We start from the raw sequence: 26,085 nt of genomic DNA, 5'->3' as shown, positions 1-26,085 counted from the left end.
AACAACCTGCTCAACCGGGTACACATAACAACTAACTGGCCATTCCGTGAACTGAGCATCTGTGGTAGACTTATACACCACTGGGAGAGCCCAAAACACATAAGAGGGGCCTGAAACAACTCTGGGGCAAAACCTAGAGTAGTTAAGCTCTCAAGCAGCACCCTGGTCCACCACACAATCGTCACCAGCAATTTTATTTTGATAAACATAATGGAAATAAAGGTTTCAAAAAAAAAAGAATGACATTGCCAGCCTCCAACTAATACCGCAACCAAGTTAATATACGTACAAAACTCACAAGTATTTACTTACTTGGAAATTTCACCCTAAAAACGATGAGGCTCCTTTATGGCATATGTAGCTAAGTTAAATTGAGGTTAAAAAGCCTGCTTGGTAAAAACATCCTTCCAGAATTCCAACTTTAAACAAAGGCCTTCTAAGGGAAACATGCATTTCTCTGTGTCTTTTGAGATGTAAGTGTTCTACCTGATATTTGTAGGACATTCCGTGTGAATATTCATGTATATGTTTTGAAAACTTGACCTCTGTCATACTATTTTTGAGAGTAAACTCTGGATTTTACTTATGGGGCATCCTCCCCCACTCTCTTATGGGGAAAACACTTGCGTCTTAGTGGTTTGAATCACTATTAACACATATATTTTATTAATGGCCAAATGATGGATCCTTTTAAAATTGGGGAAACTAACAAATTGGTGAATCTAGAGTGCTCTCATAAACAGCTGTTTTATTGGTAACTATAAAAACAAAAGTCAAATTAAAGGTGGAAAAAATATATCTAATGATTAACCTAAGGATGTCTTTAATTTAAAACAGGAAAACTGGTCTGGGAAGCTTCATTTGGAGTCTTTGTGTTCCCTCAATGGGTCTTAGAGATGCTAATAAAGCATTAGAATAATTAGTGTTAACAGGAAAAACCTGTAAGGAAAGTCTAGCTACTATTTCCAACAAGGTAGAAATTTTGAAAGGAATTATCTCAAATGAATAAAAAAATTTGTAGATGGTTATTTAAAATGGGATAAATAAAATGGACATTTATATGATTAAAATACGAGGTTTTTATATTACTACACTACCTAAGGTTAAATGGACCAAAAGGGACTCCCTACTGGTTCTCAATATTAAAAGCCAAACAAGTCCATTCTGTTTACCCAGTTTTAAAATATATTTAAGAGGCTGAAAAAAAAAATGTACACTGTGATACCTGACCAGCAATTATTTGGGGCAACTGTTAGGCAAAATGGTCTGAGTTCTTGGCTCAACCCTACTCTGGGGATCCCAGAGCATTTTATATAAAAATAGATAAAATGGACAGGGAACAAGAAAAACTTTTAGGACTCCTCCTGTAAGATAAAAGCTTGCTGATTGGATCCTAATAAAAGCTAAAGTTAAAGGTATAAAATTTGACAGAATTGAGATGAAAGTGTGTAAAATTGGTATATTTAAATGGGCTTTATATAAGATGGTTACATCCCTTTTTTAAATTATATTGTGGGATAGGCATGTTTCACTAGGGAATGCTTCCCCTCCATGGTATTAGAAGACAAGGCATATATATTGCCCCTCAGAAAATATTAAACATACCAAAGGAAACTAATAGTGTTACCTGAGCCATACTAATAACTAAAAACTGGGAACTAACATTCAAGGGTTAATAAAAATAAAAATAGTGATTTTGCTCTGAGCTTAACTTGTGAACTCAAAATGAAGGTCTTTGCTGAATGTCTTATACAAATCTTTGAAGGCATGATAAATTAAACTCTAAAGTTCTAGAACATAGAACTCATAAAATAAATTTCAGTTTAGTAAGAAATCGTGTCACTGATAAAATCTTTTAGTATCATTTAGGTGACAGACATGTTCTTTGGGGAACTAAAAACAACTGTCTTTCTCATACAGATCTCTACAAACCAAAATGTAAATAAGGCTACAGGGACCTGACATTGGGCCTAATTAGCTCAATCAGGCAAGACCTGAAACCAAGGGGAAAAATGGAAGTTTTAAAATTTAAACCACTGGGAATGCTCCCTCAGGCAAACTTTACAAATAGTAAAGCCTGAGTCATCTAAATAAGGAACTTTAATGCATTCCAACTGTTCTTTGTAAACTAATAAGTTTATGTTGTGGTACCTGATTCATAGCTAAGTTTTTAAGTGAAGACATGAGATCTCTAGTTGTGCCTGTTTATATTTAATGTCTGTGTACACATTATACATATGAGATATCTCTACCTCTGGAAATTGTTATCAAAATTGAATTTATAAATAGCTCTATTTAATATAAAAGAAATCACTTACAAATAAAGAAACCAGTCAAAATGACTTTCAGATTCACGTGAACTGAGAAATAAACAATATTAAGTTGATACTTGGTATTAAAGTTTGAGCTGGTTGATCTAATGAATATAGACATGCTGTTAGAGTTATCAACATGAAGTGTAATACTTTACAGTACCGAGGCTTGATAGAAGTCAAATAAGAACTTACTATACCTGTTGCAAGGAAAATAAATTCATATGATGAGACTTTAAATGTAAATGAGATAAGAACTTTTGGGTAAACTCTTTAAAAATAATTATATTTTAGAAATGATCTTTCCAGGTATTTGGTGACTTAAAAGTTCTAGAGTTGTACTAATTTTAAATGATGAAAGGTTTTTAAATAGCTAGATAAATTTCCAAAAAACAATAAGATACTGAGATATCAATTCCTAAATAGAGAAACTAAAGGCATCTAGGACTATTAGTGAAAATGTTTGGTGCCACCCTGAGATGTTCTCTATAAGAAAACAAATGTTTTTAGAAATTATCACTAATATTTATGTTCACCAATCTACAGAATGCTAATGTAAAAGGCAGTTCATAATTGCTTACTTCTTAACATTCAGTAAAAATTAAGGTTTTAAGAGTTGAGGATTCTAATTTAAACATGTAATTAAAACTAATAGGAATAATATGGAAACATTTCAATGTACAGTAGGAAAGTAGAATGTGTATTTTCAGTAGAAAAAGGTATGAGGAATGGAGTTACATTTTATTGAGGGAAAAGAAAGAATGTCTTAGAACTGGTTGGTTTATTTGGACTGGAGCTAAAATTAACTTGTAAGGAGACAAGTCAGTTTTGTTAGCTAGACTAGGAGAATATTTCTTCATTTTGTGATTTCATAATTCTCTTTTGATCCTATGTGATGACATTATCACAGAGTGCTCTTGCTTGTGCCTTACTCCATCATACCCAGTGGCCTTGTTTGATGACCACTGTGTTGTTTAAAATGGCTTCTGGAGACTTCCCTGGTGGCACAGTGGTTAAGAATCTGCCTGCCAATGCAGGGGACATGGGTTTGAGCCCTGGTCTGGGAAGCAAGAAAGAGAGAAAGAGAGGCAGAGAGAGAGAGAAAGAAAGAAAGAAAAAAGAAAGAGAGAAAGAGAGACAGAAAGAAAGAAAGAGAAAGAAACAAACAAACAAACAAATAAGAAAGAAAGAGAGGAAGGGAAGGGAAGAGAAAGGGAAGAAGAGAAAATAGAAAGAATTATCTGGTGCTGATTGATACCATCCAGCTATGGTAGATTATTAACCCATATCTGTCTATCCCATCTCCCGCCATTAGTGTTTCTCCAAATTACTTCCAGGTGTTTCTAGAGGGGCTTCATATATGGCCACAAGCAAGTCCTCTTAGCATTCAGTGTCTCCTGAGCTCTGCCTTGTTGTGCTTTACTATAGTTTCACCCGCTGAAGGCTCTGATGCATTATCTAAAAGCATGGCCTCTGGAAGATGGATCTGTTGCTGGAGATGGTGCCTCTGGCTATTAATAACCCCTTCCCACCAAGTTGTACTCCAGCAGAGCCTTACAGTACTGACAGTCCTGTATTAAAGTGGGTTAGTTCTTTCTTGCCACCTTTTCACTTGACCTTAGAAAATGCCTCTTTGAACACCCCAAATTTCACAGAGACTTATGAGTAAACACTTCCTTTATTTTATCCTTGCATGCAGAGTTTGTTACTTTCTGATGTAATTCGTAAGAATCAGAAAGAAAAAACAAAACAAAGCAAAATTGTGTATATTCGTTTTCTAAGGCTGCAATAATAAAATACCACAGACTGGGTGGCTTAACAACAGAAATTAATTTTCTCACAGTTCTGGAGGCCAGAAGTCCAAGATCAAGGTGCTGTCAGGGTTGGTTTCTTCTGAGGCCTCTCTGTCTTGTACAGTTACTCACCTATGAGTGCTTTTGTATACATGTGAATAAACATTGTCTTTGTTTCTGTTAATCTGTATATTGTCAATTAATTTGCATATACCAGTCAATACACACACACACACACACACACACACACACACCAGATCATAAGTTGGTGGAGGAAAAGATTTTTCTCCCTACAACTTTTTTCTTTTTGTTTGTTTGTTTTTTGGCTGTGTTCGGTCTTTGTTGCTGCATGCGGGCGTTCTCTGGTTGCAGCGAGCGGGGGCTACTCTTTGTTGCAGTGTGCAGGCTCCTCATTGCAGTGGCTTCTCTTATTGCAAAGCATGGGCTCTAGGCAAGTAGTCTTCAGTAGTTGTGGCACGCAGGCTCAGTAGCTGTGGCACGTGGGCTCTAGAGCACAGGCTCAGTAGTTGTAGCCCACAGGCTTAGTTGATCCACAGCATGTGGGATCTTCCTGGGCCAGGGCTCGAACCCGTGTCCGCTGTACTGGCAGGTGGATTCTAAACCACTGTGCCACCAGGGAAGCCCTCTCTCAACTTTAATTACCTTTTTAGAGGCCCTGTTGCCAAACACAACAACATTCAGAGGGGCTGAGTGTTAAGACCTCAACCTATTAATTGGAAGGGGGGGCAGATTTCTCCAAGTCACTCTTCCTCTCTGATAATATGAAGCTGCTCTTGTCGAATAAAAAATTATTCACAACCTAAAAGTTGAGAGTGATGTTTCATTTGGCAGAAATTTTTTAGGACTTCATGCCTGGGAGGCAGCATCTCAAATAACCCTGAGAGAACTGCTTCAAGGGGATGAAGGAGGGAGCCAGGATATATAGGAGTTTTGCAAAAGGTAGGTAGTCTGAACATCAAAAGATTATTGTTAATTAAAGAAAACCAGATATCTCAAATTAAGGAAATCAGTGCTTTTATATGTATACAAAGATGCAAGAGTCTGGGATCACTGAGAACACTCCTTTGCTATGTACCTCAGCTATCTGGGTCCAGTATCCTGAGTCTTCACATCCTGAGTTTCCTCAGGGCTCACTCACTCACAATCAGGGGGTGACTGCAGTCTGATAGCTGCTAGATGACAGGTATTCTTTGTTTCTTTCCTGTGGTCCCTCGGAGCTCACCAGCTCACCTTCGGCTGGTGGCTGCAATCACTGATGACTGTGACATCCTTTGTTTACAGATATGGCAGGCAATATTCCATTTGTCACTCTTAAGCAAAACTTGTGCATCCCCTTTCTCCTCCAGTAGGCCTCAAACCTTTACACCAAGAGTCCTCTGAAGAGCCCAACCTGTTTACCCACTGGGCATGCCCAGAAATGTCTTACTCCTGCAGTGAGGGAGGGTGAATTGAGATTCAAGCTGAGAAGCCTGCTGTGTCCTGTAAACTACCCATTATAAACCCAATTTGCAAAATGTGGAGTCGAGACAAATATTCCCTAATGGTTAATAATTTAAGCCAATGATCTCTGTTTTGCTTTGTTTATCTGGATAGTCACCCAAAAGATGAATCTGGATGATCATCCTGAAACAGGAGGGAAGGGGGCAGGGCACAACCTTTAAAAGAATGACATAGCCATAAGACATGACAAAAACTTGTTTGAACCAACTAGGTCCAAGATGGCGGAATATTCCACTTCCAGTGGACCTTGAGCCTCATTAAATACTCATTGTAATACATTAGCATCTAAATGACACACCCACCAGCGCCATGACAGTTTAGAGGTTAACCATAAAAGGCCAAAACCTAGGCAGTGGCCCAATTGCTGGAAATCTTCTCCCCTTCCCCAAAATACTTGGAATAATCCTCCCACTCATTAGTCTATGAAATTACCCAGCCCATGAAAACAAACCACACCATATTTTGAGGCCTCTCGCCTTCTGAGATGGCCCACACTCTGTCTGTGAATTGTGTTTCTCTCTAAATAAATCCACTTCTTACCTATCAGTTTGTCTCTCACTGAATTCTTTCTGTGATGAGACATCAAGAACCTCAAATTCACTGGACTAATATGAGACTAAAAAGAACTAATATGAGATGATAGTATACTCTAACATTGTTATTTGATGGATACAATCTCAGGCCCATTTTGGGGGAATACAGAATCTGTACTGACAGTTCTTTCCCAACTCCTGACTGGACCACATAGGACAATGAAAGGAGTGCATGGAAATAATATGGGTGCTTTCACTTGCAAATTACAGAGAAGCTTACCCAAAGTGGTTTAATCAATAGAAACACATGTTATTCCATATAACAAAAGGTCTGGAAGTACCTGGTTCTAAGGTAGGTTAGTTACCTCAACAACTCAACAGAGTCAGCACTGTAGCTCAAAATTCTGTGATCCTCTTGGCTTTTCCCTCATACTCTTGACATGGTTGTAGAAGCTCCCAACATCAGGCATTCAGTGTACAAAGGCAGGAACAGAAACACTGCCCCAGAAACCCCACCAATACTTCCCTTTAAACTCCTCTGGCCAGGACACCCATGCTTAAGGAAATCATTGGCAAGTATGATGGAATTGTCTTGATTGGCTTTTGGGCAAAACTATCCTCCTCCCTGGGGACTAGGGAGGGGCCTAAAAAGTATGTGGATGCCAAACATCCTCTTTAAGTGGTATTGTATCAGCAATAAAATAAAGACGAAATCTAGCTGTGGGACTGACAAGTACACGGTCTTTCACACTGAATGCTGATAAAAAGAGCAGAAACAGGGTCACTAGAATTTCTCTCCAGTCCATGTAAATATTTTATATGTATAATTGCTAAAAAAAAAAAAAAGAAAAAAGAAAAAGAAAAAAATTTGTGGACTTCTTTCTAAGACAGAAAAAATGGGAAAACACGCATGCGTGGACTACATATATTACACAGTAGATGTAAATAAATTGTCATGTACTATATAAAATGTACTAGAGTATGGTAGAAATTTAAATATTGACAGTTATTCTATGAAAGTCTTGACAATATTAATGGTACCCTTTCCATTTTAAGTAGAAGTTTTTGTAAATCCTTGCAATAAATTTGTACTTCCTCTGAATGTTGATGCTTCATTTCTTTTTCTGGACTGGAAAAGACAAATATCTCACACAAAATGTTCAGCTAAATGACATTTTTATGGTTGTTGTCCCTGCCAAGGCCTAAGTTTTTCTCTTCTAAGAGCAAGTAAAGAAGTAATGCAGGGCTTCCCTGGTGGCGCAGTGGTTGAGAGTCCGCCTGCGGATGCAGGGGACACGGGTTCGTGCCCCAATCCAGGAAGGTCCCACATGCCGCGGAGCGGCTGGGCCCGTGAGCCATGGCTGCTGAGCCTGTGTGTCCGGAGCCTGTGATCCGCAACGGGAGAGGCCACAACAGTGAGAGGCCTGCGTACAGCAAAAAAAAAAAAAAAAAAAAAAAAAAAAAAAGTAATGCAATGAGCTGTACTAGCCTGAACCTGCACTTTTCCCCCAAGTGCTCAATTCCAGTAGAGAGACTTCAGTGCTTAGAACAGTTGCTCCAAGTGTTCTACAATAATAAGGACAAGGAGATCTACAAAAACAGTTAATGACCAATGTGTTATGAGATTTTTTCAACCAGTTATTAATGTATTGTTTTATGAAGATTCACTTAAAATATTTTTTAAGTCATAGACTCTATCTGAAAGATGTCTTAAAATAATCTAATCAATCACCTCAATTTGCAAATGAATAAATTGAGGAGCAGAAATCTCAAAGATGTGTCAAGGCCACACTGTTTGCAAATGGAAGAGCTAACAAAAAAAAACAAAAACACTCCATTCTCCTGGTTACTAGTTCAGTCTTTTTTCCACTTTGGTCTGTTATTGTAGTAACTTTGTTTATTCACATTAACAATGCCAACATTAAAGATCAAAAACTATAAACAGTGTTGCATTAAAAATGAAGGATATCCTTTGTTTTCAGAGAGAAGCAACTATAAATAATGATCAGAAACAAGAAAAGTTATATTTTAGATAGTAAGATTCTGCACCCAATTCCACTGGTGGGGGAATTTTCCCACACCACCAAGGAATTCTCTGACGCCAGCTGGGCATCCTACAATTCAACTCAATTTTGATACTACCTTCAAGTAGACAGAATGCTATCAGGACTTCCCTGGTGGTGCAGTGTTTAAGCATCCGCCTGCCAATTCAGGGGACATGGGTTCGAGCCCTGGTCCAGGAAGAGCCCACATGCTGCGGAGTGACTAAGCCCGTGCACCACAGCTACTGAGCCTGCGCTCTAGAGCCTGTGAGCCACAACTATTGAGCCTGCATGCCACAACTACTGAAGCCTGTGTGCCCTAGAGCCCATGCTTTGCAATAAGAGAAGCCACCACAATGAGAAGCCCAAGCACCACAACAAAGGGTATCCCCCACTGGCCAGCATGCAGCAATGAAGACCTAACACAGCCAAAAAAAAAAGGAGATAGAATGTTACCTGGGTCCCACAGGTTAAGGGCTCAGTCTCACAAGATTGCCCTCCCCCACTTCTGCAGGTTGTCACCTGTGCTTCTGATCCACTGGCTATAAATTGGAGCTTCCAATGACTCCCTCTTTGGATTTGATTAATTTGCTAGAGTGACTCACAAAACTCAGGAAACATTTTCTTACTAGATGACCAGTTCATTTTAAGAAGATATAGCTCAGGAACAGCCAGGTGGAAGAGATGCATAGGGCACAGTAATGGGAAAAGGGCACAGAGAATGCAGGCACACCACTCCCTCTGAGTCTCCACATGTTCACCAACCCAGAAGCTCTCTGAACCTTTTTCTTTTGGGGTTTTATGGAGGCTTCATTACATAGGCATATTGATTAAATCCTCCCTATGGATATTAATGGTTACAGAGCAGTTTTAGCAGCAGCAAGCCTCATATCCTCCCAGAAAAGTTCAAAAGATGGAGGAAGGGAGAGGATTCTTGTGAGAAGTTTGCAGAAGCCTTCCCTTCAGGCCCCATGGGCCAGCATGTGTCATATGCATGACATGTAAAAGGCAAATATATGGGAGGTAGGCTCTGCCAATAAGGAAGGGGAAGGTAAGGAATAGCCTTAGAACAGGAAGAACTGTATCACTACCTATTGCTTCATAACATACAACTGCAACATTTAGTAGTTTAAAACCAGGTATTATTCATAAAGAATCTATGGGCCTCCTGACCTGTGCCAGGTTCAGCTAATCTTTGCTAGGTTCACTAATGCATTTGCAGGCCACTGGTAAGATAGCTTTCTAAAACTGGGAGTCCTGGATCAATGTACTTTGAAGAGTTTCTCCTTATTTTTCTTTTCCATTTTATCATTCATTGCTAAAGCCGGATATTGATGTTGTGTTGCTCTGAGGTTTAGAATCCTGGTCCCTCATAACACCAGTCCTGGGTGAAGTATATGGGAGCCTGTCTTTAGTTCCAGTGCCTGGCATTTAGTGGTAGGGTGGCTCTTTTTCTGGGTAGAACAAGTATGGATCTAGTTCACTGCTGAGTTGCTGATGCATGTCTGATAATGTTGGTTGTATGAACAAGGACTCTTCTAAGAGGTCTTGACATTGTTTGCTTAAAGAACTGAAACATGTGAATAAATTAAGGCTCAGAGTGAAGGCATACTATACTAATCAGAATGAACAGGTAGTACATTCCCTATGAGATATATATTTTTAGAAAGAAAAACTAGCTCAAGAAATCTACTGCATAATTTATTTATTGGTTATAGAAATTTTTACTCGTCTCTTCAGAACATTTTAGCTTCTATGTTTTAGAACATGGTCATAATCACTTATTAGCATTACCCACACCTTTATTGCTTAGTGGTCTCTGTCTTCAGTGGCCCTGTTTGTATCAGATTGATGTAGTTTGGGTTAAGTTTTACTATTGGACATGGAAATAATTTGGAGATAGAGGCACTGTCAAATTCCTACACAGATATTAACCTCCCTTCTTCAAAGATATGAGAAAGCTGAGACTAATTGAAAAAGTCAGAAAAAGGCTAACTGAATAGTCTAAGATTCAACAACCAAAATTTGAGAGTATGAGATTAGACTCCAAAAACATCCTGTCTTTTGCAAACAATGCAAAAGAACAGCATTTAGTGAACACATTTATCTTCATGGATATCCAATCCTACTTGTATTTACACTGTGGACACATACCTTAGTCTGGGGAGAAAAGAAAGGAAGAAGAGACTGTAGAGTTAATCTAACAGCCCAAGTAAGGAAAGTCTTAGAACTTCTATGACTTATTCATCAGGACTGAGGAAAAGATGATCTACATTGGGAGAGGCAGCATTTGGTGGGGGCAATGAAAGTGTTGTAGCCATAGGAAGGTGAGTCTTGGATATATGCTGTTCAGATTGGAAACTGTACTTTCTCAAGGTAGTACTTGTCCTTAGTAACTACTTACCTACTTATGAATTTTAGTAAACAGAACCCAAGTAAAATGTTTACATTCTTCATAGCCTCATATCACTATTATCATAATAAATTACCATTGAAAACACTCTCTTCAGAAGATTCTTACTATATTTTGAAGATAATAAGTATGTGAGAGTCAGGATGAAAAGTTTTAGTTTTGAGGAAATCTTCTGACAAAAGAGAATTGATTCTTTATCATCGCTTCAGTGATGTGAAATAATCAGAGCTCTTGTATTTAGCCGAAAGGAAGAGAATTGTGCATCAAAATCATAGACTATAAGAACAGGAAGGGATCTTAAAAAATATCCTGGCCCAACTCCCTTTTTTTAGTGGCAAGAAATTAGGCTCAGAGAGGAGTATAGAACACTCAGTGTCATGCAGGAGCAGCTTCATGGATTGCAGTTTCTTGCTTTTTGTTTTCATTCATTAAAATATGAACCACTTTCTGTGGCCCAGTCTTGTCAGCTGGCAGAGATGTAATTTTAAACAAATCCTGAGGAAAACACAAAGGAATCTTCACACATTTGTCCAGCCACACATCCCACCATTCCTCTACTCGATCAGCCTTACCAAATGTCTCCTCAGACACATCTGTTCTTTCAAACCTCTTTGTTTTTGCTCATGTTGCTGGTACTTTATAAAATAATTTATACTTTACAATAGCTAATACAAGTTCATGGTAGAAAATTCCAGAGATACAAAATGGCATATAGAATGAAAATTATGCCTTTCTTTTATCTGTGTCCCCATCACTCACTTCCCCTTCCCAGAAATAACCACTGTATTTGTGCATTCCTATGAAGATGTAAATATATAAATATTCCTATGGATATGTAAATATATATCCATGTATAAATATTTTGTCCCTACCAAATGTTAACATGTTCTGCATGTTATTCTGTATCTTATCTTTTTGAACTTAAATTTGTGTGTTTAATACTAACTTTGATACTAATTTGTTAGATTAATAAATTCTCTCTTTATCTAGGCTTCAGTATACTCAATTTATAACTCAACCTGGGTCCTCCCTTGAATTATATTCTACAATAAAATTACAAATATTTCACCTAGGCATTCAGAGCTTGTTTCCATGTAGTCAGTAGCTTTATTTCATGGCACTCTCCAACTTACTTTTTTTTTTTAACATCTTTATTGGAGTATAATTGCTTTACAATGGTGTGTTAGTTTCTGCTTTATAACAAAGTGAATCAGTTATACATATACATGTGTTCCATATCTCTTCCCTCTTGCGTCTCGCTCTCTCCTACCCTCTCTATCTCACCCCTCTAGGTGGTCACCGAGCTGATCTCCCTGTGCGATGTGGCTGCTTCCCACTAGGTATCTATTTTACATTTGGTAGTGTATATATGTCCATGTCACTCTCTCACTTTGTCCCAGCTTACCCTTCCCCCTCCCTGTATCCTCAAGTCCATTCTCTAGTAGGTCAGCATCTTTATTCCCATCTTGCCCATAAGTTCTTCATGACCTTGTTTTTTTTTTTTTAGATTCTATATATATGTTTTAGCATATAGTATTTGTTTTTCTCTTTCTGACTTACTTCACTCTGTATGACAGACTCTAAGTCCATCTACCTCATTACAAATAACTCAATTTCGTTTCTTTTTATGTCTGAGTAATATTCCATTGTATATATGTGTCACATTTTCTTTATCCATTCATTTTCCAACTTACATTTTAATATCACCCGACCTGCTTCCTTATTGCCCCTTGGATGCTGAGGTGCATTCCTGCTCTGAACCACTGGAGGGTTGCATTAGACTGAGTGACGTATACTTTATGCCAAAATCTCAGCTCTCTGCACTGGTGCCAAATCGAGTCTCAGAGATAAGAGTTTTGGGTGAAGTAGAAAAGGATTACTTCATTACTTTGCCAGGCAAAGGGGGACACATCAGCTTCTGCCACAAAAAGCTATGTGTCCCGATCTGGGAGGATTTCATGATGGGTTTTACAACAGTGGTTGAAGGGTGGGAACTCTAACAAGATTAGGGTGTGTGCAAGGCTTACACTCCCTTAATCTCATCTCAGGTAGTCAGTCTACTAATCTTGATGAGCTTCTCTGGTCCCTTTAATCATGCTTTAGGTTGTTTCTTGGCTGCTCCTCCCTTGATTACCAACTGTTTGAATCTGCCCTTTGGAATTCAGGGAAAGTCATGGAGGCTGGAGTTTTGCCTACAAGAATCAGGGTGAGGGGAGGGGGTGTGTGCAAAAAAAAAAGCCTCCATAACTGGGAGCCCCACAGGGCCTCGCTTGGTTTCAAACTGACTTACATTTTAAAAGACTCCTGGCTGCTTCTTTTAAGAACAGACTTACAAGGTGTAAGGGGAGAAGCAGAGAGATGAATAGGTTGGTTATTGCAATTGACCAGGTGAGAGGTGATGGTGGATTTCACTAGGGTTATAGCAGTTGCCCAAAGACATCCTTAAGGATTCCCTCTGCTGTACCAAACTTTAAATAGGCTTCTTTCTGACTCCAGTCTCTCATCTCCTTTTTCTGAGAGCATTTACCTTGAAAAACTTGTAAATGCTTTCTTTGCCCCTTTGAAATATACATCTTTTAAAATAAGAACTTCTTATTAGTTTTACAACCCAGGAATGTCTTTCTGAAACTCAGCTGCTGTGTACTGGTGCCAAATAAAATTTCAAAATTTCAGAGACACGGTTTTGAGTGAAGTAGAAAATAATCGTTTTATTGCTTTGCCAGGCAAAGGGGAAAAACAGGAAGCTCGTGCCTCAAAAACTGTGCCCCAACCTGAAGGGGATTTGGTGAGGAGTTTTATAGACCTATAGTTCAAGGGCAGGGTTGCTGATAAGGATTAGGGTGTGCGCAAGGCCAGCAGTTCTTTAATCTGGCCTCAGGTGGTCTCCCGATGAGTTTCTGTGGTTTTCTTTTGTTTTCATTTACCTCTAGCTATTTTTTTAATTAATTTATTTTATTATTATTATTTTTTATTTTTGGCTGCATTGGGTCTTCATTGCCATGTGTGGGCTTTCTCTAGTTGCGGCAAGGAGGGGTTACTCTTCATTGTGGTGTGCGGACTTCCACTGTGGTGGTTTCTCTTGTTGTGGAGCATGGGCTCTAGGCATGTAGGCTTCAGTAGTTGTGGCTCACGAGCTCTAGAGTGCAGGTTCAGTAGTTGTAGCTCACAGGCTTAGTTGCTCTGTGACATGCAGGATCTTCCAGGAGCAAAGCTCAAACTCGTGTCCCCAGCATTGGCAGGCAAATTCTTAACCACTGCGCCACAAGGGAATCCCCAGGTATATTATTTTAAGTTTATTTTATTATATTTTTTATACAGCAGGTCCTTATTAATTATCTATTTTATACATATTACTATATATATGTCAATCCCAATCTCCCAATTCATCACACCACCACCCCACACCACCCGAACCCGGTTTTCCTCCCTTGGTGTCCATACGTTTGTTCTCTACATCTGTGTCTCTATTTCTGCCTTGCAAACTGGTTCATCTATACCATTTTTCTAGATTCCACATATGTGTTAATATATTTGTTTTTCTCTTTCTGACTTACTTCACTCTGTATAACAGTCTCTAGGTCCATCCACGTCTCTACAAATGACCCTTTTTTCCTTTTTATGGCTGAGTAATATTCCATTGTATATATGTACCACTACTTCTTTATCCATTCCTCTCTTGATGAACATTTAGCTTTCTTTCATGACCTGGCTATTGTAAACAGTGTTGCAATGAACATTGTGGTGAATGTGCCTTTTTGATTTATGGTTTTCTCTGGGTATATGCCCAGTAGTGTGATTGCTGGGTCATATGGTAATTCTATTTTTAGTTTTTTTAAGGAATCTCCATACTGTTCCCCATAGTGGTTGTGTCAATTTACATTCCCAGCAACAGTGCAAGAGGGTTCCCTTTACTCCACACCCTCTCCAGCATTTGTTGTTTGTAGATTTTCTGATTATGGCTATTCTAAACTGTGTGAGGTTATACCTCACTGTAGTTTTGATTTGCATTTCTCTAATAATTAGTGATGTTGAGCAGCTTTTCACATGTTTCTTGACCATCTGTATGTCTTCTTTGGAAAAATATCTATCTAGGTCTTCTGCCCATTTTTTGATTGGATTGTTTGTTTTTTTTAATATTGAGCTGCATGAGCAGTTTATATATTCTGGAGATTAATCCTTTGTCTGTTGATTCATTTGTAAATATTTTCTCTCATTCAAAAGGCTGTATTTTCATCTTGTTTATAGTTTCCTTTGCTGTGCAAAAGCTTTTAAGTTTCATTAGGTCCCATTTGTTTATTTTTGTTTTTATTTCCATTACTCTAGGAGGTGGGTCAAAAAAGATCTTGCTGTGATTTTTGTCAAACAGTGTTCTTCCTATGTTTTCCTCTAAGAGATTTATAGTGTCCGGTCTTACATTTAGGGCTTTAATCCATTTTGAGTTTATTTTTGTGTATGGTGTTAGGGAGTGTCCTAATTTCATTCCTTTACATGTAGCTGTCCAGTTTTCCCAGCACCACTTATTGAAGATGCTGTCTTTTCTCCATTATATATCTTTGCCCCATTTGTCATGGATTAGTTGAGCATAGGTGCATGGGTTTATCTCTGGGCTTTCTATCCTGTTCCACTGAACTGTATTTCTGTTTTTGTGCCAGTACCATATTGCTTGATTACTGTAGTTTTGTAGTATAGTCTGAAGTCAGGGAGTCTTGTTCCTCCAGCTCTGTTTTTTTTCCCTCAAGATCACTTTGGCTATTCGGGGTCTTTTGTGTCTCCATACACATTTTAAGACTTTTTGTTCTAGTTCTGTAAAGAAAGTCACTGGTAATTTGATAGGGATTGCACTGACTCTGTAGATTGCTTTGGGTAGTATAGTCATTTTCACAATACTGATTCTTCCAGTCCAAGAACATGGTATATCTTTCCATCTGTTTGTGTCATCTTTAATTTCTTTCATCAGTGTCTTATAGTTTTCTGCATACAGGTCTTTTGTTTCCTTAGACAGGTTTATTCCTAGGTATTTTACTCTTTTTGTTGCAATGCTGAATGGGAGTGTTTCCTTAATTTCTCTTTCTGATCTTCTGTTGTTAGTGTATAGGAATGCAAGACAATTCTGTGCATTAATTTTGTATCCTGCAACTTTACCAAATTCGTGAGCTCTAGTAGTTTTCTGGTGGCATCTTTCGGATTCTCTATGTATAGTATCATATCATCTGCAAACAGTGACACTTTTACTTCTTCTTTTCCAGTTTGGATTCATTTTACTTCTTTTTCTCCTCTGATTACCATAGCTAGGACTTCCAAAACTATGTTGAATTATAGGTACGAGAGTGGACATCCTTGTTTTGTTCCTGATCTTAGAGAAAATGCTTTCAGTCTTTCACCACTGAGAATGCTGTTTGCTGTGAGTTTGTCGTATATGGCCTTTATTATGTTGAGGTAGATTTGCTCTATGCCCACTTTCTGGAGAGTTTTTATCATAATTGGGCATTGAATTTTGTGAAAAGTTTTTTCTGCATCTATTGAGATGATCATATGTTTTTTTTCCTCAATTTGTTAATATGGAGTATTACATGGATTGATTTTCGTATATTGAAGAATCCTTGCATCCCTGGGATAAGTCCCACTTGATCATGGTGTGTGATCCTTTTAAGGTGTTGTTGCATTCTGTTTGCTAGTATCTTGTTGAGGATTTTTGCATCCATATTAATCAGTGATACTGGTCTGTAATTTTCTTTCTTTTTTTTAGTATCTCTGTCAGGTTTTGGTATCAGGGTGATGGTGGCCTCATAGAATGAGTTTGGGAGTGTTCCTTCCTATGCAATTTTTTGGAAAAGTTTGAGAAGGATGGGTGTTAGCTCTTCTCTAAATGTTTGATAGAATTCACCTGTGAAGCCATCTGGTTTTGGACTTTTGTTTGTTGGAAGATTTTTAATCACAGTTACCATGTCATTACTTGTGATTTTTCTGTTCATATTTTCTGTTTCTTCCTGGTTCAGCCTTGGAAGGTTATACTTTCTAAGAATTTGTCCATTTCTTCCAGGTTGTCATTTTATTTATATAAAGTTGCCTGTAGTAGTCTCTTATGATGCTTTCTATTTCTACAGTGTCCATTGTAACTCCTCCTTTTTCATTTCTAATTTTATTGATTTGAGTCCTTTCTCTCTTTTTCTTTATGAGTCTGGCTAAAAGTTTATCAATTTTGTTTATCTCTCAAAGAACAAGCTTTAGTTTTATTGACCTTTTCTATTGTTTTCTTCATTTGTTTTTCACTTATTTCTGCTCTTATCTTTATGATATTTTCCTTCTACTGACTTTGGGTGTTTTTTTTTTCTTCTTCTAGCTGTTTTAAGTGTAGGGTTAGATTGTTTATTTGAGATTTTTCTTGTTTCTTCAGGTGAGATTGAATTGGTTTAACCTTCCCTCTTAGAACTGCTTTTGCTGCATCCCATAGGTTTTTGATTGTTGTTTTTTCATTGTCATTTGTCTCTAGATATTTTTTGATTTCTTCAGTGATCTCTTGGTTATTTAGTAGCACACTGTTAAGCCTCCATATATTTGTGCTTTTCACAGCTTTTTTCCTGTAATTGATTTCCAGTCTCATAACACTGTTGTCAGAAAAGATGCTTGATACAATTTCAATTTGCTTAAATTTTCCAAGACTTGGTTTGTGGCCCAAGATGTGTTCTACCCTGGCGAATGTTCCATGTGCACTGGAGAAGAAAGTGTAATCTTCTGGTTTTGGATGAATGTCATAAAAATATCAATGAAATCTATCTGCTCTATTGTGTCATTTAAAGCTTGTGTTTCCTTATTAATTTGATGACCTGTCCATTGGTGTAAGTGAGGTGTTAAAGTCCCCCACTATTACTGTGTTACTGTCGATTTCCTCTTTTATAGCTGTTAGCAGTTGCCTTATGTATTGAGGTGCTCCTATGATGGGTGCATATATATCTATAATTGTTATATCTTCTTCTTGGATTGATCCCTTGATCATTATTTCGTGTCCTTCCTTGTCCCTTGTAACATTCTTTATTTTGAAGTCTATTTTATCTGATATGAGTACTGCTACTCCAACTTTCTTTTGTTTTCCATTTGCATGGAATATCTTTTTCCATCCCCTCACTTTCAGTCTGTATTTGTCCCTAGGTCTGAAGTGGGTCTCTTGTAGACAGCATATATATGGGTCTTGTTTTTGTATCCATTCAGCAAACCTGTGTCTTTCAGTTGGAGCATTTAATCCATTCATATTTAAGGTAATTATTGATACGTATGTTCCTATTACCATTTTCTTAATTGTTTTGGGTTTGTTTTTGCACGTCTTTTTCTTCTATTGTATTTCCCACTTAGAGAAGTTCCTTTAGCATTTGTTGTAGAGCAGATAGGTGGTGCTGAATTCTCTTAGCTTTTGCCTATCTGTAAAGGTTTTGATTTCTTTGTCAAATCTGAATGAGATCCTTGCTGGGCAGAATAATCTTGATTGTAGGTACTTCCCTTTCGTCATTTTAAATGTATCGTGCCACCCCCTTCTGGCTTGTAAGGTGTCTGCTGAGAAATCAGCTGTTAACCTTATGGGAGTTCTTTTTTATTTTACTTGTCTTTTTTTCCTTGTTGCTTTTAATAATTTGTCTTTGTCTTTAATTTTTGTCGTTTTGATTACAATGTGTCTTGTCCTGTTTCTCCTTGGGTTTATCCTGCCTGGGACTCTCTGTGCTTCCTGGACTTGGGTGGCTACTTCCTTTCCCATGTTAGGGAATTTTCTCCTATAATCTCTTCAAATATTTTCTTGGGTCCTTTCTCTCTCTCTTCTCCTTCTGGGACCCCCATAATGTGAATGTTGGTGCATTTAATGTTGTCCCAGAGGTCTCTTAGGCTGTCCTTCATTTCTTTTCATTCTTTTTTCTTTATTCTGTTCCATGGCCCTAAATTCCACCATTCTGTCTTCCAGGTCACTTATCCGTTCTTCTGCCTCAGTTATTCTGCTATTGATTTCTTCTAGTGTATATTTCATTTCAGTCATTGTATTGTTCATCTCTGTTTGTTTGTCCTTTATGTCTTCTAGGTGTTTGTTCTTTAATTCTTGTAGGTCTTTGTTAACCATTTCTTGCATTTTCTTGATCTTTGCCTCCATTCTTTTTCTGAAGTCCTGGATCATCTTCACTATCATTATTCTGAATTATTTTTCTTGAAGGTTGCCTATCTCCACTTTGTTTAGTTGTTTTTCTGTGGTTTTATCTTCTTCCTTCATCTGGTACATAGTCCTTTGCTTTTTCAGTTTGTCTATCTTTCTGTGACTGTTGTTTTCATTCCACAGGCTGCAGGATTGTATTTATTCTTGTTTCTGCTGTCTTCCCTCTGGTGGATGAGGCTGTCTAACAGCTTGTTTTTGTGATTTCTTTAATCTGGCCTCAGGTGTTCTCCTGAGGAGCTTCTGGAGGTTATCAAACTGTGACTTTCTCTTGAATGAAGAATGCTAACATCTTCCATTTGTTGGGGGTTTTTGTTCTGCAGAAAAACTCAAAGATATTGTTATGTGTATCCCTTGAGGCAGAACCAGACCACTGCCCAAGGCTACACTATTGTTTCTTGGCTGCTCCTCCCTTGTATCTGCATCCCATCTCTTCCCTTATTAACAACTGTTCGAATCTGCCCTTTGGAACTTAGGGAAGGCCATGGAGGCTGGAGTCTATTCCCTACAAATAAGAAATGAGGGACAGAAAGGCTTCTGTGCCCAGGAGCTCCACAGCATCCTGCTCAGTTTCACCACGTGTCATGAAGATATGAGAAAGTTTACTTTTCCTTTGGGTAAGGCCAGTTAACAATATATGTGACCTACAATCTCATCCTCTCCCACTCCAGCTCTTAAATGCTTTCTAGCCTTTTCAGAAGATTTGCACTCAGACTGAGCTCTCTCAGGAGCTCTTAGCAGATTCCCTCTCTTAATGTAGTAGTCTTGAATAAAGTCTTCTTTTCTGTTTAGCTCTGTCCCATGCAATTTTTGCTTTAACACAATAGGTGTGAGCATTGAATATATTTTGGAGCTAGAATTTTCTGATGATGTAGATGTAGAAGGTAAGAAAAAATAAGTATTAAGAGCAATGTCAAAGGAGTCAATGCACAAATAAAAGCAATAAGTTGTCTTTGACTGACATGGAGAACACTGTGGTTTGGGCATATGAGGTGGGCTTGAGAAGTTCAGTTTTGTGTGTGCTGAGTTTGAGATGTCAATTAGACTGTAAGGTTGGCAATTGGATATTGAATCTGGAGTTCAGGAAGTAGGTCAGACATGAAGAAGTGGGCTTCTTAAAACACAGGCTATATATCCAATCAATCATTGGATGTAAAGCACGTGGATAGAGAGGAGAAGATTCAAGATTGAACTTTAAGCCATTACCTTAGCCAGTGGTTGAGAATAAGAGACTGAGAAAGTACCTCCTGGATTGGAAGGAAGCTCAAGAGAGTCCCAGGGCTGCCTGGAAGCAGACAGGAGAAAGGGTTTCCAGGAGGAGCAAATGATCATCTCTGCCATCTGTTAGATGCAAACTGAGAATTGATCACAGGATTCAACAACTTGGAGATCATTGGTGACCTTAAATAGAGACATTTAAATGGAGTCCTGGGAACAAAAGTTAGACTGGAGTAAGTTAAGGAGAATAGGAGGAGGGGTTTGGAGAAAGTGAGTCTAGTAAGACCTTTTGACATAAAATTGAACAGAGAAACGTGTCAGTATCTAGAAGGAAAATTGGGGTAAAGAGGTTTTTTGGTTTTGCTTATTTGTATATTAGGGATGAGAGAAATAAAAGCACATTTATAATGGTGAGAATGATACAGTAGAGAGATTGATGACATAGGATAACGAGAGGGGGAGAATTGGTAGAGACGTGCAGTGATGTCCCTGAGTAGTTGAGATGAATGAGAACACAGGGTCTAGTGCACGAGATAGGAATTGGCCAGTTGATGAGATGTTCCATCTTGATAACAGGTGGAAAGGCAGACATTTCATCTCAATAACAAGAAGTAAGGCAAAATGTATGGGTACACAAAATGTTGGCATGGGTGGTAGATGGTGGTAAAGGGAGTTTGTGAAAATTCTCTTGTGATTGCTTCCAAATTCTGTTTTATGGATTTTTTAAAAACCTATAGAACTTTAAAATATGTTATAGGGGAGCAATTTTAGGGAGGTTTTAAGACACAGCTCTCCTCTCATTTATAATGTGAATTGTGGATTACTTCGAGGAGTACTTTCCAGACACTCCCCAAAGATAATTAAATAATCACTTAGTTTTAATGATATGTTTGTGACTTATTAGCAGAGTTCTCTTTTCTTTTCCAGACAATAATAAAACAGTCATCCTGCAATTTAAGTATTATTTCCCAACATTTCCATTTATTGCCTTTATTCTATTTACCTTTTTGCTGTTCCCTTTATGCTGCAGTGACCAAAAGAGGACATTCTTACCTTATCTGTATACAAACTTCATGTAAACATTTTGCATTTTACCCTATCAATGTTTAGCTCAGGGCACTACATCCTTTTAACTGATATGAAGAATATCACTATTGTATCTTTGAAAGAGAATAAAATTAATGTTTTATTATAGCAACAATAACAAGAACTAGCATTAATTAGCTACTTATATACTGCTAAACAGTTTACACTTTATGTGGATTACATCATATAATCTTTCAGGAAAACTGGTGATTTAGCTACTATTATAACACCCATTATATAGATTAGGGAATTGAGGTTTTAAAAGGTTATATAACTTGTCCAAAGTCACATCTATTAAGTTACAAAACTGGGGTTTGTACACAGGTATTCTGACAGCTCTGTATAACTACATTAACCTAGGAGGTGCCCTAAGGAGAGACTTTTCAAACTGGTAAAATATAGGTGGGTTCCTTTTGGTAGTGGTACTAGCAGAGCTGTGGTGTGTGTGTGTGCTTGTGTGTTTGTTAAATGTGGGTAAATATACTATTATGTAGGATTCTATTTATTTCTAAGTCCATATTCAATGGTTAGGAAAACAATCTCTCCTTCTCCCAATTTTTTTTTCAATTAACACTTAATTTACTTAACAATTGGTTCTCAGAACATCATAGGAGTCATTTATGTAAAGACTTATTCAACAATCCAGGCATCTGTTTTAACAGGTACAGAAGGAAATCATATTCATTGGTATAACAGTCAGGGTTCTCCAGAGAAGCAGCACCAATAGGAGAGGTAGGTAGATAGATAGATAGATAGATAGATAGATTGATAGATAGACAGATAAATAGATAATATATAAATATAAATAGATAGGTAAAGTTTTTGTTTTTAAGCTCTACAGCTAATTGGAGGATTCACACCACATTATCAAAAGTATTCTCCATCACTTAAACTCCAAATATTGTTCATTCTATTTTCTTAAACGTTAATGTAAGTATGTGTGCATGTGTGTGTGTGTTGATAAAGAAGGTGAGATCATTTTTATTAATTCTTACTTTTCTTCATGCCAAGCTTATTACAGTCCTCATGAGGTTCCTATTTTAGCACCATCTGCCCTGTCTGATGCATTGTTAAGCTGCCCCCAGTTCTAAACTTCTGCCCAGGCTCCTCTTGTGTTCTGATTGGATTTTCTGCTTAACATCAATGTCCCTGATACACAGAGCTGGACCTAAGTCTTAGCCATAACCCCAGAATCTTGACTGCAAACTTGTCCCCCAAGCATCAGTTGCTTTCTGATTCTATCCTAATGTACACACCTCCACAGGATGAAGTCCTTTCTTTTAAGGATGAATGTCCTTACCTATCACCTACCTGAATAATTACAGTGTCTGGGTCCTAATTCCCTAGTGGTCATCTTGGTACAATCACTTGGTTGATTCATGACCCAGTGCATGCTTCCTTTGTATGACATCAGTGCTGTCACCATGATTGTATTAATTCTCTTAGACAATTAGATTGTAAGATCCTGTTTTACTTATCCATACAACCTCTAGAATATTTTGTACATCTTAGGCACTTATTATTTATTTCTTCAATTGAAACTGCAATGAAAAAATAGATTAGCTTTATAGAACAATATTGTCTGCCTTTTAAATTTTATGATACACTGAATATGCATGCAATATATATTTCAGTTAAATTATGCCTAATTTGTCCTTGTATTAATGAGATTAGGGAGCCCTTCCTGAAACTTTTGCATGCTAGTCAAGAATTACTCTATACTACTTGACCACTGTCACATGATACTAAAAATTTTTGAACACCTACAATGTGACAATCTACTGAACGCTAGGAGATTAAGACAATGTATAATCCCTGATTGTAGAGAACTCACTGTCTAATGAAGGAAACAGATAAGTAGAGCAACAATTACAACACAGTATGATAAATACCATGACAAATCTAAGCTCCTGGTGTTATGTGGAAACAGAGTAGAAGCACTTTACCTAGTCTAAGCCAAATCCTAATGGGACATTAGCCATTGTACCATCAAAAATGGGGAGAAGAGATTTCTTTCAAAGCAGAAAAAATGGCACAAGAAAATGTTCAAAAGAATAAGAAGTATGGCATTCTTAGGGCACTTTTGGAATGTAGGGAGAAGGAGGAAAGTAAAAAGAGATGGATAATTCAAATTATGAATGCAAATTATGCATAGTTTTGTCTACCCTGACAAGGAATTTAGAGTTTATCTTAAAATTATGGTGAAACACTGAATAATTTTAATCATGGGGCAACATGATCAGACTTACATTTAAGGAAAGTTTTCTTTCGGAGGAGATAAGGAGAATAGATTGGACGGGAGATTGGAAGCACATATGATAAGACAAGTGATAGTAATAGAGAAAGAGAAAGAGAAGTGGACAAATTGAAGACCATAAAGATAGTAGGATCTTTGCCAGAGCTGCTCCAGGTCTTTGCTCAAAACCTGCCATCCCACTTTTAGTAGGAGTTAACATAAATCTTTAAGTTAAAGGGTCCAGAGATAAGAAAGGAAGCTACAAACAAACAAAAAAAACCCAGATGGAACCATCTGGAACCAAGATGGAGACATATCTGACCTCCAACAGACCCTGAGTCTCATTACATGCTGAATTTACTACATTAGCATATTAAATGATACATGTACCAGTGGCCAGGAGTGGGCTAAATGACTATAAAAGGATAGAAGGGAGGCACAACACTCACTCAAAAAAAGCCCTGTCCCTTCCCTGGTAGACTAATGCACATACCTCCCCATTATCAGCTTCACTCCTCCTCCCTTAATCTTTACTCTTTAAAATTAAATCCCTCTTCTCAGGTGGGCAAGAAGTTGATCTGTCAACTTAGCTCCCACTTCCTCATTCTTTGGCCACTGAATAAATCTTGTGCAGTGTCCATCTCACCTTTTGTTTCATTATATGGCTGATCAAACCCAAGTGGAAAAAAACCCTCTCCAACAAGGGCAGAGAGACTTGGCCAGGTATGACTCCAGCCGGGCCCACACAACTTAATTCAGATTTTGGTAACAGAATCAATTCAACTTGGAGATGAATAAAAAATGATGAAGAGAGAGCAGTCAGTGAGGAATTCTAAGGATCTTTTTTGTGGGACTTGGAGGCTGTTTTGCCAAGTTATTTGCTGAGATAAGAAATGAGGGGAGAGACTGAGGTCTGGGAATGAGTTGTGAGGGTAGGTGAGGAAATGGGTATGGAGATATTACTGAATGCAAGTTCATGTGTCTGACACACAAACTGAAACATTTAAGTTTGGAGCAGAGAAAGGCTTATTGCAGGGTCAAGCAAGGAGACCAGGTGACTTGTGCTCAAACACCCCCACCCCCTGAACTCCCTGATGGCTTTACGGGAGAAGTTTTTACAGGAAAATTTAGGATGAGGGCTTCAGGGTGTGTGACTTTCTTTTGATTGGTTGGTGGTGAGATAAGAGGGCAGTGCTCCAAGAATCTTGTGCTCAGCCTGAACTTACCATCTTTTACCTGGTTGGGGTCCTTAGTTTCTGCAGAAGAACTCAAAGATATTATATTGTTATGTGTATTCCTTAAGGAGGAACCAGGACTCTGCCCCACTGCTGCACTCTTGTTTCTTACCTGCTCCTCTTGTTTCTGCATCCCCTCACTTCCCTGATTAGCAACTCTTTGAATCTGCCCATTGGAACTCAGGGAAGTTTAAGGAGGCTGAATGAATCTTATTTCCTACATACAAGAAAAGGTGGACACTGAAAGGATTTGTACCCAAGGACCCCACAGGGTCCTGCTCAGTTTCAATCCCGCTTTTTCTTGATACTCTTCAATCTTGAGAGAAGATTAGAATTGACAAGAAAAGAATAACGTTTTGGATAGAGAGGTTAATCATAAACTCGGCAAAGTAAGTTGGTATTAGGGGAACTCAGTTTCAGAGAGAGGAATAAGCAGGGAAGAGGGGGCATTGATCCAGTAAATCATGGGCATTTTTGTGGGCCTTGAGATCAAAAGAGAGACGTGCACATATGTGTAGGGCATCAACATGCAATAGGAGATGAATTCTTTGATTCAGGTGAGATTCCAAAGGGTAGTGTACTGAGTGAAATAGATCAAGAATGGAAGTTATAACCCCAGGGACCATCCATGGTTCCATGTCTTACTTTCCTCTATAATAAGATTTAAGGAGTCTGGAATTCTAGGATAAGGGAGAAATAAGCTTTGTCAAAGAAAAAAAAATCTGTAGGGGTAATTCTTGGCTAAATGGGCATCTGGTATCTACTTGATTTGGATATTACTATGTACAAATCTCAGGAAAGGTTCATTTACTTGGATAAAGAAAATAAAACAATAAATTAAATATGAGTGAAACTACACAACTGAATGAAACTGTTATGGAACCATACTTGGGTCCACTTGCCCATGTACAGTAAAGCCAATCTACTGACACTGGCTTGTGGTGAAGGGAAGTGCAGCATTTATTGCAGGACGCAAAGCAAGGAGTCCAGGGCATCTAGTGCTTAAAAGATCCAAGCTCCTTGAAGGCTTTCAGGGGAAGGTTTGAAAAGACAGAGAAATATGTTGTGGGGTGTATGATCAGCTCGTGGACACTCTTCTGATTGGTTGGTGATGAGGTAATCAAGAGTAAAAATCATCAACCTTCTGCTTCCAACCGATCTGGGGTCTACATGATTGCAGGCAGCGTACAGTTAACTTTGCCCACCTGGCAGGTGTTTTAGTATCTGCAAAACAGCTCAAAGGACATGGCTCAGAATATTATCTATAGTCCTTGAGGAGGAATTAAATGTCATTCACTTTGTTTAATGGCTAAAGTATTATTATTTTGTCTTGCTTGACTGTTTTCCTTTCTTTCTGCATTTTCTCACTTCTCTGATTAAATTTACTCTTTGGAACTCAGGGAAGGCCTAGGAGGCTACAGTTTATCTACAGACAAGAGGCAGGTGGAGGACATGGGGTCAGGGTGGTGGGGGGTGGGTTGGCTGGGGGTCTGTTTTGGGAAGACCCCATA

This window comes from Mesoplodon mirus, assembly GCF_964341445.2.
Source record: "Mesoplodon mirus genome assembly, chromosome: 2".
Classification (NCBI taxonomy): Eukaryota; Metazoa; Chordata; class Mammalia; order Artiodactyla; family Ziphiidae; genus Mesoplodon; species Mesoplodon mirus.
The sequence above is the reverse complement of the archived record's forward strand: the minus strand, read 5'-3'. Positions refer to the sequence as shown.